At 39.2% G+C, this 12,717-nt stretch overlaps 1 protein-coding gene across 1 annotated transcript in view; it reads left to right on the top strand.

The window, feature by feature from the left end:
* Positions 1-12,717, top strand: part of CADM2 (cell adhesion molecule 2) — a 382,977-nt gene that overhangs the window by 207,713 nt on the left and 162,547 nt on the right.

The following is a 12,717-nucleotide window of genomic DNA, read 5'->3' as shown; positions in this document are numbered from 1 at the left end:
AACACACATTTACAAAAAGAGGTCTGTCTTAAGACTATCAAGTTCAGAGTCTAAAATTATCTAACTAGAGATATGCCTGGAAAATGAGAAAATAGTGAACAGACAGAGTCTAGTGACAATATGCCTGCATCTTTCTCAGTGGCATATTAAAATCTTCAGCACACAAATCAAATGAGGTTCTCGGGTGACACTTTGGAATCTCAAAAGAAATAAATAGGATATAATCACCTCTGTACCTTTTAATTCAGTAGTTTATTAATTTACTGCCCCTTTTTGCTTTTCATTTCATTTTTATCTTCAGTGACATAAATGAACCATGGTTCTTAAATTTACTCTGAAGTAGTGCTATTGACAGTCATCGCTTTAACTGGTTATGTAGAACTTAACTCACATGGGAAAGTGCCAGTGCTTTTTTCTGGGGGGACTTAGGGGTACGCATACCCCTAAACATTTTGTGAATCTAAGTTTGGCCTCATTGAGGGGCAGTATTTTAATATGAGTAGGAAAATGAGAGTACCTCTAAACATTTTTTTATTTTATTTTTAGAAACAAAAGCACTGGAAAGTGCTATATTCTACAAGAGTCTGATTTAAAATGTAAGACTTCTGTAGACTTTCTTGGTTTTTACTTGTCCTAAATATTTCTGCTTTTGATAGGTTTTGGTAAAGGCTGGGTACAGATATAATAATCTGATACTGAGTAATAATTTTTCCTTAGTGAAATGCTCATTGAATTCATAATTTCCATTCCTTAACAAGGATCCTAAGCTGGGCTGATTTTAATGGCTGTTTCAATGTTTAAAATAATTTCTTTCTCAAATATGTCACAGTATTTTTACTATAAAATCTTAAAACAGAACAGTAAAGATACTGTCATGAGTGGTAGCTTTCACAGGGTGGGTGCGGAAATCAAAGGACACACAGCCATTACCTTTTTCCTCTCCTTGGGTTTTCTGAGACTGAATTTAAAAGAGAGAAACTTGATATTAAAATAGAAAGTAGCCCAATTTGTCAGTATCTCTTAATGCAAGTTAAGCTTTCAATCCTGGCTTTTATTGTAAGGTCTCTGCCTACATTTGTCCTCCTTATAGTGACCTTTTCTATATCATTCCATCACATCATTTTCTTAAGAAATACTAATTTCCATCTTATATGCCTTTAACCTGGGGCAGTCCAGATTTTTGTTTCAGAAAGCCTCTCACAGTCAAGAAATTTGGTGGCTGAGCGTCCACAAATCTGCTGGGGAGGTGGGAGGACATTTGAAGCAAATAAATTGAAAATTTATTTTGTTTGACATCTGAGCCATGTGCAAGCCCAGGGCCAGTGTCTGGACACAGTGATGGGCGGGGCAGTGGCCAGTAATTTGAGCCACAATTCTTATAAGATGGTGTTCCTGACATAGTGGCTCTATTGTTCAGGTCAGCTACCTGTTTGGGAGTACTCATTTATTCATCCTTGTCACTGGATGCTCAAGCGGCCTCTGTGTCTAAGAGTGCTTTTTACTAGCTTCAGCTGGCGTGCCAACTTTATCAATTCCTGAACAGGATAACTTGGCTACAGTGGCTCATGCATCGATAATCTCACCATTGGGTGATTTAATGTGTTCTTTGTGGAGCTGTCTGAATGTTTGGTCTGGTAGCTGCTGCTAGTGCAGAATGTGGCAATATGGCTTGTGGTCAGCCATGCCATCTAACAACAGCTTATTGCACTCTCCTGATTCAGATTTAAAAGTAAAGTAGAGCTGAGTGTCATCAGCATACAGATGGCATGGCTTACTAGACAGCCCAATGATTTCTGCCAACGGTTTCAGATAGATGCACTGGGAACAGAATGGTGACTTGCAGCACTGCACCCCACAACTCAGCTATAAAGAGGTAGACATGAAGTCTCCCAATTTTATTCTGTGGTGCTGGTCATGCAGGTAGGAGTATCTTATTCCTGTAATCTACTGCATTCTCATGCATATTAGTGTTCATTTTTCCCTACCCTGTTTACACACACTGGATTATGGGGGCGAGGGGAAACTGGATAACTTGGGTAATATAACAGAATTCATTTGAAGGGAGAGAGATTTACTTTTATTTCCTGTTATTTTATGAGATAAACTCTTATGGAACTTAAGATTGTGACATACTGTACTGAATATTTATTTTGTGACTGCACAAACAATCAGAAAAATAAGGAATGAAGATGTGGAATATCTGCCTTATCTTTCATACATACCTTCCCTTAATGCAAAACGAGTGTATAGTGGTAAACGACGGAATACAATTAATCTCTGAGTCACATTGTGATGATTGAGTTGGACATTACTTCAAAACATCTATTCTTAAATATTTTTGTAGACTAAACTGAGTTAAAATTAAATACGTCATTATCCCAAAATCATTTATATCATAGTAACTGAATGACTGTACTGACTGTACTTTAGAATGTGTGCCACAGTTGAGATACAAATTGAATTCACCTTAAACAATTTTTAATCGATAAGACAGCGCTACACATAAATCTCTCTTTCTTAATCTTAAAATAACTTTAAACCTAACAGCTGTTTCTCTACGAACGTCATCACAAAAACTAAGTTTATGTTTATTTTTATGAAGCTCTTTAAAAAATTGAATGTGCATTTGCCTAGATACCAGTAGTATACATGCAATGCAGAAATCTGTTCAAAGTTGGAGAGGACTTTTTAAAAAAGTTTTTATTAGAGAAGTCAGGAAATAGGCTGTGAAGTAGGAACGTAGTTCTTTGGAGACTGTACACCAGTATTTGTTGTTGTCATATGGATGTTCTTTATGCTAGAGCTACTGTTCATTGCTACAGCTCCACAAAATGGCAAGTGAAACCCCAAAATCTTTTCATTTATAGTGTTGTACTTGACAAACAGCCAGGCAAAACAGTGTATTTTTGTGAGTTTTGGATGGTTCTTGTGACATTGTCCCATATGAGGATTGTGGTGTACTCCAGGGGAAAAGGAAAAGAAACACAAAATGTTGGGGCACATGGGAAGTATCACAGGACATCTTTTATCAACACTTCTAGGAAGATTCAGCAAAGGATACCTACTGCAATAGATCTATGGCTCCCCACTTGGGACCCTCATGCTATAGCCAAAGGTGCATGAAGGCATTTATTTGCGTGTTTAGACCTTTTACCTTTCCCCAAAATAAATTCACACAGGAGTCAGATATTTGGTTTGGTTTTTGGCAGAATTTAGGCCACAACTTGATTGTAATCAAGTGAGTGGTTGCATAGGTTCTGGTTCGACTATCTCCCTCCACCCATGCAGGCAGCGCTGTCCCAGAGCCACGTTCATAGGACAGCCCAAGGATGAACACCAAGGACAGCTGATGGAAGGAGCACCAATCAGCCGGCCTGATGTCCCCTGGATTTGGGCACGGACCGAACCCCTTCCGGGGATCGCCAAACCAGTGAGTCCCTGGATTCCTCTACCGGAATATCCTTCATTGCATAGGCGTGGCTACGTCACGTGCCATGCCTATCACCTGAACCAGAGCCTATCCACCACCAAGAGCGCAAGCACTCGCCGCCAACCACTCACCCCTGTAACCAATCCCTTAACCCCACTGACATGGAGGTCAGCAATAAATCATTCCCAAATCCAGACAGGTGAACACCATCTGGCCTGTAAAGGAATGTGTTGTGATAGGTAATGCCTGGGTGGCATATGAGTGCTCCCCCCATGGACAAAACCTTTCTGGCCACCACGCTCTGGATGCGTCTCCTGGCCTTCTCGGTGGCAGCTGGGCTATGACTCCCTCTCCATGCATGCCTCTGCAAGAGTTGCGATCAAAATATTTTGAGTCCAGGACAAATGTGCACCTGGGATTATGTCCCTAGCCGAATTGGTAGAGACTGTGGTATCCTTTACCGGCACACCATTGACAGACTGCAGAGGAAGGCCATATTTGGTTCTGTGTGTATTATTTCTCCTCTGCCACACCTAATGAGGCAGTCCCAAGCATCTCTCCATATGGCCCCCAATAAAGGATGGGAGGTGAATCCGCTTCCTCATCGCTCGTGTCTGAAGACATACCAGTAGAGGAGGATGAGTCAGCATCCCTGCGCCTCTTTGCCCTGCGTCGGGAGCGACCACTTTTGCACACTTGCCCCCAGCTAAAATCTCAATTCACGGGGGAAGGGATAGAATAAGGAAAGAAGGAAAGTTAACAGGGAAGCTAAAGGGAAAATTAGGGTAAAAAGGGTAAGCGATCACCAAGAGTAGATCAAAGTCTCTGAGCAACAGCAGTCCACGATCCGATGTTCCATGTTCCGATGCAAAAGCCCCAAAGAGGAAGCTCATAAGCCTCACATGGGTTATATAGGTCCCACGTTGCTCCTTTTCTTCAGAACCCCATTGGTCAGGTTGTGCCCAAACAATGTGGGACCCACTTATCGGGGGTTGTGGCTGTTCCATTATTACCCACCCACAACACTGGGTCAGGTGGCCAGGTCGCACCGCAACACGTGCCCTCTTTAATGGAGGACCTGCTTTGCTGCAGATAGGCAAGGGAGGGCTTGGTCAGTACCTGGATGGGAGAACTCTTGGGAACCACACATATGCTTTGCTTAGAGGAGATCATGATGCTTTTCAATGATGGAAGAAAGGTGGGATATATTATGAAGTATAATATAAGTGAAATAAATAAATAATGAGGCTGACTTTATTAGATATAGTTAATGCTTCAAATACAGGGTTTCATCCTCTAGAAAGAATGTTATAAACTCTGCTTCAGGATAGGACCAACTCATTAAAAACTAGCAATGTCAGCCCCAACCAGGCTACCAAGAGGAGCATAGTGGAAGGAAGGAAGGAAGGAAGGAAGGAAGGAAGGAAGGAAGGAAGGAAGGAAGGAAGGAAGACATAGCATAAGGTTATATATGAATGGATGGCTTAAACTTATTTCCTCCTGTTCCGAAGGCTAGGACCTGAACCAGTGGATTCAAGTTACAAGAAAGGAGAATCAGGACTAAATATCAAGAAGAACTTTCTGACAGTAAGAGCTGTTTGACAGTGTAAAAGATTCCCATGAGAGTTGGTGGACTCTCCTTTCTTGGGGTTTTTAAAGCAGAGATTGCCACCTGTCATGTATGATCTAGCTGAGATTTCTGTTTGGCAGTGGGTTGAACTAGATAATCCTATTCTATGATTCTGTGATAAGAGATGACTGGCTGGGTGGGTCTAAAAGAGCAAAGGATGCTGCAAGGGAGTTTGCCAAAGAAAAGTTAGGAGCTAATGCAGAGCTTTCCAAACTTATGTCTTGTGACATGTTAGTGTGTCAGCTGCAGTGTGTAGATGTGTCACGCGAATACTCCCTGCACTCCTCCCAGGGCTGGAAAGGGAGCAGGCAGCCCGCCGGTTTACTAGTAAAACAGAATTAGTATGTCACGAAAAGATGCATGTCTAAAAAGTGTGTCACCGACATGAACAGTTTGGAAAGCTCTGTTCTAATGAGTTATAATTTTTCTTTATCTTCTCATAAATTACATAGCTGTGGACTTGCAGTATTTCATCTGTCACTATTAATTTCCTCAATATACTTCATATTAATTCCAGATCATTAGAAACTTGGAGACAGTTTTCTATACTCCAATGAAACTTTTCTTTTTCTTTTCAGTGAAATATTTACCTTTCCTCTTAATTTGAATGCAGAATCGCTTCAATTTCCAAAACTTGTATATTAATAAAACAGTAGCTTAGGTTGTTCCTCTCTTCATTTTTTCTTCAATTCCTCCACCCATCTGAAGCCCCTCACACTATAAATCATTCCCAAGAGTCCATCAACTCATAGAAGCAGATATTTGGAGATAGGGTAAGCCCTGTTCCATGAACCCAGTTCTATTCATGGAAGGAAAGTTATTATAAATGTTATAATGTATGTTGCATTAGTGCAGCATGATAAACCTGGCCATTGCTTACCATTGCCAATCCCATAGCGAGAGTCCATGACTCCAGGGTTATCGAGATTGCTTTTGCTCAGAGCAGGATCTACGAATCTCATTTTAATTGTGCTGACTTTACTACTATTACTAGGACTAGGGGATTGCAAGCCACTGCATTGAGCCATATGGGAATCCCAACGAAATAGAATATTGTGTGAGAAGTAGCCTTCACTTTATCAGTTGATAGCTGGTATCAAATAATATCTCCCTATTATTGGCCCTGTGTGAATAGGAAAGAAAGTCTCTGGTACATTGGAATTCATAACATATGTTTAGGAATACGAACTCCAGCACCTTAATAGTGTTCTGGTATTGGAGGATCTGCATAATTCATCATAAATGAACATAAGAGCTTTAGCAGTCAATGTTCATTCAGGATGTTCTGTAGTACTAGCTGACAAAGAAAAAATGTCTACTCCATTCATAATTTATAGCTGATAGCAGAAGTTGTTTTATTCTTGATAATAGGCTAGCTTTGATCCTTTTCAGTTTGTTGGGACAATAAAATTTAATAGATTTGTCATAAGGTAATGATTTTTAAAACTTTTATCCTATATCCCTCCTTCTTATGTTCTTTACGTTCATATACATTGATGAAAAAAATACTGATTGATTAATAATTAGAATTGTAGTTGAATTTGCATATGCATAAAACTAGTCTTTCTGATGAAATGAAGAAATGAAAGCATATGAATTTCACTACAGTGCTGTCTCATAGAGTTGGAGCAAGTGCATTTAATATTTGCAAACCATTGATCTATAGCCAGTATTTTCTACTGTCCAGGAACTCAGTTGAAGGTCCTTTCTATCACCTGCTTCCTCAGATAATTCTAACTGTGATGCTAATTGTTTAATGCTAATTATTTAATCTAGGACCTTTCAAATGCAAAGCATGTGCTCTGTCACTCAGCTATGGTCCAGGTCATATTCCTTTGCCTTCTTGTTGTTACTTGAGCGTGGCCTGTTATTATCTTGCCAAACGTACACATTGTAAGAGAGAATTTATAACAGGCAATACTGTTTATTAAAAATATTATTGTCGCAGCTTCAAAGAAGGAAAAATGATGCATTAGCTGCTGCTGTAGGCATCCATTGCTACCTTCATAGTATGGGGTGGAGAACCATTGTCAACTGTGCATATCAGATGTGCAAAGAGACATCGAATAAAACTTAGTATATTTGTATGTTTGCAAATTATTATATTAACCACCTTGAGAGATTCATTCTTGAAATGAAATATAGAACATGAATCCCACAATACATAAATCAATGTTAAAGATAAAAGTTAACTGTTAACTGTCTGTTCAGAAGGTTAGATCAGATGTGATTGCTTAGATCAGGGGTAGTCCACCTTTTTATACCTACCACCCACTAATGCATCTTTCTTGATGGCAAAATTTCCTTACCGCCCACCAGAGCTCAATGGAAGGATTCAGCATGTGCCGTAGAACCCCCTACCGCCCACCTAGAACCCTGAAATGCCCACTAGTGGGTGGTAGGGACCAGGTTGACAACCCATGGCTTAGATGGTAGTACTGATGGGTGAAATAGTTGATATCTATAGCTGTATGGACTTGTGCTCATCATTTCTTATTAGACCTACAATCCGATAAGTAGGTTTTTTGTTGTTGTTGTTGTTAAACTCCAGCTCATCTGGTTTTCCAGTGAAGTTGTGACCCTGCAAGTAATTGAGTGGGTGTTAGGTTTACCACATCTCTCACACATGACACAGCAAGCTGGCAGTTTAACTCCTTTAGCTTTATTTGGCAATTACAAGCTTACAGCAAACAGAGCCTCCCACAGTTCATTCTTCACTATTGGAGTCAGTTGAATCAACTAGCCTCTGGCCCCTTCCAAGGCCAGATATATTCCGAGCCCACCCCCGCTTCCAGCTGGTCTTCCTTTGCTGTAATTGCTTGCTCCACCTCTACTTCTGGGAGACTCAGGTACAGCCAATTCCTCCTCCTCTGGAGTTGAATCCAACCCCCTACTACCACCTGCCTCCTGCTCCTGCATCTCAGTGTTGCTTTGAGAAGTGGCAGGCAGCATTCTGTTTTCCTCTGCCTCTGCCTCTTCCTCCCCCTCTTCCGATTCCTCACTGTGGGCCATGTCTCATGCATCATGGAAGGTGACCCCAATGTAATCTGCTCCAAATAATCTACTCGTGAATTAGCACAGAACTGGATATTATAACTTTTCTTTGCTTATATAAAATTTCCACATTTAGGAGGAATAAACCATTCTAAAGGGCTTCCCAGAAGCATCTGGTTGGACATTGTGGGAAATAAGATGCTGGACACAAGGAAGACCTTTGGGCTGATCCAGCAGGGATCTTGTTGTGCTCTTATGTTCATTGTAGCAAAGGCAATAATAATAATAATAATGTCAGTCTAATTAAGGTCAGTCTCATTTCCAACAAAAATTACTTTTGATAGTTGTCATAATTATGGCTTAGAAGACATTTGTCACAAGACTGCACAACACCACTCATTCCTATGTCCTTAAATATCATTCAGTATTTGACATGAGCAAAACAGTTTGTTTGAATCAAAGTCATCTATACCCTCCTCCCTTTACAATTATAGAAGCAATTCTTCTGGCCACTTATGTTGATTACCAATAAATGGCTCATTTGTTGCAATGAACAGAAATTACTGTGCATTAATAGGGAACTGGGGGATTTATTTCAGTTACACCCTTGTTTCGCTTTAGAATTATCCCTGTTATATCTTTTTCCTTATGCCTAATCTTGTTTACAATACAGCTGTATGTTTCATGCAGAATTTCCCCCCGAAACTTTTGTTTTTAAAGGTTATGATTGGCTCACAGGTCTGCCACCTAATTTTGCTTTCTTCTTCTCTGTCCTTTGGAACTGTGTAACATCAGAATTAGCACTGAGAAAGAAACGCCGTAAAACATAAATGGATAATTAGCACTGTAAGTGGTGCATTTTGAAATGATCTTAGTAAAACTAAACTACCCAATAAAATTAGTACCCAGCACCATGCCTGTATTCCATGACAGCTTTTTCTGTCTGTGCTGCTGTATGGCATGCTTCCAGATCTCTGTTGTGCTGACATTTGCTCCTGGGAGGAGGAGAAGGGAAAGGGGTCCATAAGGTTTCTACAGGCCTAGACACCGTAAACATCTGCTAGCTTCATGAGCAGCTTGCTGAATTAATTCATCAGGGAGACTCTCAGCCGATCAGCATTGCCATATTGGTAGCTATTTTGTGGACCAAAGGGGCACACCAACAAGTCCAAAAAAATCATGTATTTCAGTATTCAAAATTGCCACGTTTTAAGTATTTTGCTACATAGAATGGCATCGAAATGATACTAAATATCTGTGATGAACCATATATACAATCCAAACAGATTGCCTCGGTAGTTCTAAACGTATATAATACAGAAGGACAACATTTTAAGGGGCAATTTCATGACATACAGATGGAAAGAAGTCAGCTAATAGAAATGGGAAAAAGTCAGCTGGAATCCCCTGTGGTGAAGCGAGCAGAAACCTTGGCAATTTTTCATAGTTTTTAATTTACTTATCAAAAGTAAAGGCAGTGAATGCTGTTTAATTTCCCCTTTGCTTCTACTTTATGCAATGTATAAAAATGTGACACATTTTCAAATTTGCATTTTCATAGCCCTTAAAAACTGGATAATGTCAGTGAAGTTTCCATTTTCTGCCACTGAAAGGTACCATCGTGCCACAAAATATTACTTTTCAATGCAGTGCAGTTTTCAATAATAAAACACCTCAAATGTGTGATTGGGAGGTACATATAAATGTGAATTACAGGTCCTAGTTCAGAGCATAACTCCTTCATACTGTTTTATATGTGTAAATCTCCAAAATATAACCAGTTCTATCATAATTTATATCAGTGATTGCACTTGCAGGCTGCCTATGCATAAGCAGAATAAGCAGCGTTCCTGTAAATCTAGCTCAGCATTGCTAAAGCCATGAACATCAAAGAAAGTAAATATTGACATGATGGGTGAAATTGTTAATAATGAAGAATGCATAAATGATCAAAAGCAGAAAACATATCTTATTAGCCACTGGGTGTTTTGCTTGCCTTCAAGCAGCAGAATTATTTTCTTTGTGAGATATTCTGAATTACTCAGGATACAGCTTGACAGACATGGGCATTTGTTCCATTTCTTCTCATTAATATTTTGCCAGAAATGAAACATGCATGTTTGTCTTCTCAGCACTGCTTCAGAGATGACACCCCGCTTCCCCTACATAGAGAAGATGCCAGTGTAAAACAAGCATATACATCATATTAAGTACAGCATGAAACTTTATTTTGCTGCAAGAATGTCGCCACAGTTAACTATTTAATTTTCACTGTCTCTGGATTTCTGCATTTCCTTTCCTTTTGACCCCACTTATTACATCCTCACTCTACACCATGTGTGTGTAGATAGGAAGACAGATTCATGCCATAAATCTGTTGCAGTGGGCTCTAGTCCACAAAAGCTTATGACATAATAAAGTTGTTAGTCTATGAAAGTAAATAACTCCTTGTTGTTTTGTTAGTCTGCTGCAGCAGATCAACACAACTACCCCCTGGACCTTTTTTTTTCTTGACTTTTTAGTGTTTTAAGTGTTCTTTGTGTTTCAAGAAAATAAAGTCAGCTCTAGACTTTGTGGATTTGACCTCAAGTGGCAACCCAACTTAACTTTCTCCATGTACTTTGAGCTACATTTTAGCATCATCAGTTTAGGATCATTTTTCACCTGTGTAGATATATTCATGTACTATAATGCTGGTGCTTGCTTTTCAACATCCTGCTAAACTTATTCCAAACTCAGTAATCATTACCAGGATGTTTTTGTTTTTATTATTATAATCCTTATTGTTGCTCTCAGTGCAGGGTATTTTTGTTTGGCTTTCCCACACTTCGTATATATTTCTTTACACATTCTATACAGTTAACTAGAGCCACAATTTGGAATGTGCTGCCAGAAGACCACTATTTTGTTTAATCAACCTCTAAATGTTTCACAATATATATGGCTCCAGTTTGTGTGCATTGTGATTCAGAGGAATTTATGCTTTTGTCCCTCGGTGTGGATTACTAATTCAATTCTCTTCATGGATGTGGATGTAGGTGGTGGAATAAATACATGTTCTTTTTACTCCTTCAAATAATTGGTAACAAGTGATAGCTATTAAGTTTCTGCAAATGCTGGAGCCACATATGGCAAAGCAAAATCATCACATTTCCAGCTAATGAGAAGTATCTAGGCGAGACTGGAAGATAGAAGCGGATACAGGGTAGATTTGTGAGGGACATCAAATTATAATTCTCCTTTGAAACAGCATGATCCATATTTAGCAAGGTTTTTCCACCAGTAGAGCATAAGCGAGTTTTTCACAAGTAGAGAAGCAAAGGAAAGAAAAGAAGTTATAATTTATTTACTATTGTTGTTGTTGTTGTTGTTGTTGTTGTTGTTGTTGTTGTTGACATTGAGATCTGACCAGGAAAAAGCAGTTCAACACATCAATGTACAAATTATAAGTAGCTTCTTCTATATGGTGCATTTTATGTATTTTATGCATTTGTATCTCAGCAGTTTCCCCAATAAACTCAAGGGGTCATGCATTGTTCTCCCGCCTCTCATTTAATCCCCACAACAGCCCTGTGAGGTAGTTGAGGCTAATAGGCAGTGTGTGGCCTAAGGTCACCCAGTGAGTTTCATGGCTAAGTGAGGACTTGAATCCTGGTCTCCTAAATCCTAGATCAACACTCTAACTGCTACACAACCTGTAACTCCGTAACAGTGTGTTTTGGGGGTTCCCTGGGTCATTTAGAAGGCAGAGAAATCCAATCAAACATTTGCTTTAAATATGTTTCAGGTTTTTTTCTGTGCATAATCCCCCATCAACCATTTGACTTTCGTTTGTCTGGTTACTAATGGATCCAGACAAAAATTGACCATTATTGTGCTCCTTCAGTGCCTTTATCCATAAACTGCTTTCATAGTTAGGTTTTACATATACCGTATTGCATCAACAGACGCTGGGAAGCAAGGACAATTTGTTAAAATGCTGGAATAATGAGTGGAAAATGTGGAGAAGGAAAAATGTGTTTCATATGTGTTTTCAGTTTTAAATTTTTAATTCTGGCTGATGGATTTAATTAGATTTAATATTTCATTATGTTACAGTTATTTGAATGTGTTTTATTTATCGGTGTTGTTTTACTGCATCTTGCCCTGTGCCCTGTGCTTCTTCTTGATTAAATAAATAATGCAGTACATGATACATTTTGTTTTTAATATGTCAAAGGTGATATTCACATTATTCATACTTGTATATTGTATTTTATCAATTTTCCTGTGATCTTTGGATGAAGGGTAGCATAAAAATAAAATAAATAATCTTCAAAAGTGTAGACCCGGTGAAATAATACTTTCCATAAGTTTTATTCCTTTAGCAATGGAGCATTTGCTGCAAGCACAATGCAAATGCACGATTTCTGAATAGATAGTTGCTCCAGCACAGGTCATTATCTTTTTGTATGCAGCTGGCTCCACCTCCTCTGTGTTGAGTTCCACCACCAAAGTCCTCTCCTTGTGACACAGTAGCTGCTGGTTGCTTCTCTAATTATCTCCAGTGGCCCCTCCTGCACTACTCTATAAGGATGACAGCTTAAGGGGCATGGGTGGATCTTCTTACCACAATCACATGAATATTGTCATTCTTCATCATCCACAGATATGGTAATAGTTC

This window comes from Lacerta agilis, chromosome 4, assembly GCF_009819535.1.
Source record: "Lacerta agilis isolate rLacAgi1 chromosome 4, rLacAgi1.pri, whole genome shotgun sequence".
Classification (NCBI taxonomy): domain Eukaryota; kingdom Metazoa; phylum Chordata; class Lepidosauria; order Squamata; family Lacertidae; genus Lacerta; species Lacerta agilis.
The sequence above is the reverse complement of the archived record's forward strand: the minus strand, read 5'-3'. Positions and strand labels throughout refer to the sequence as shown.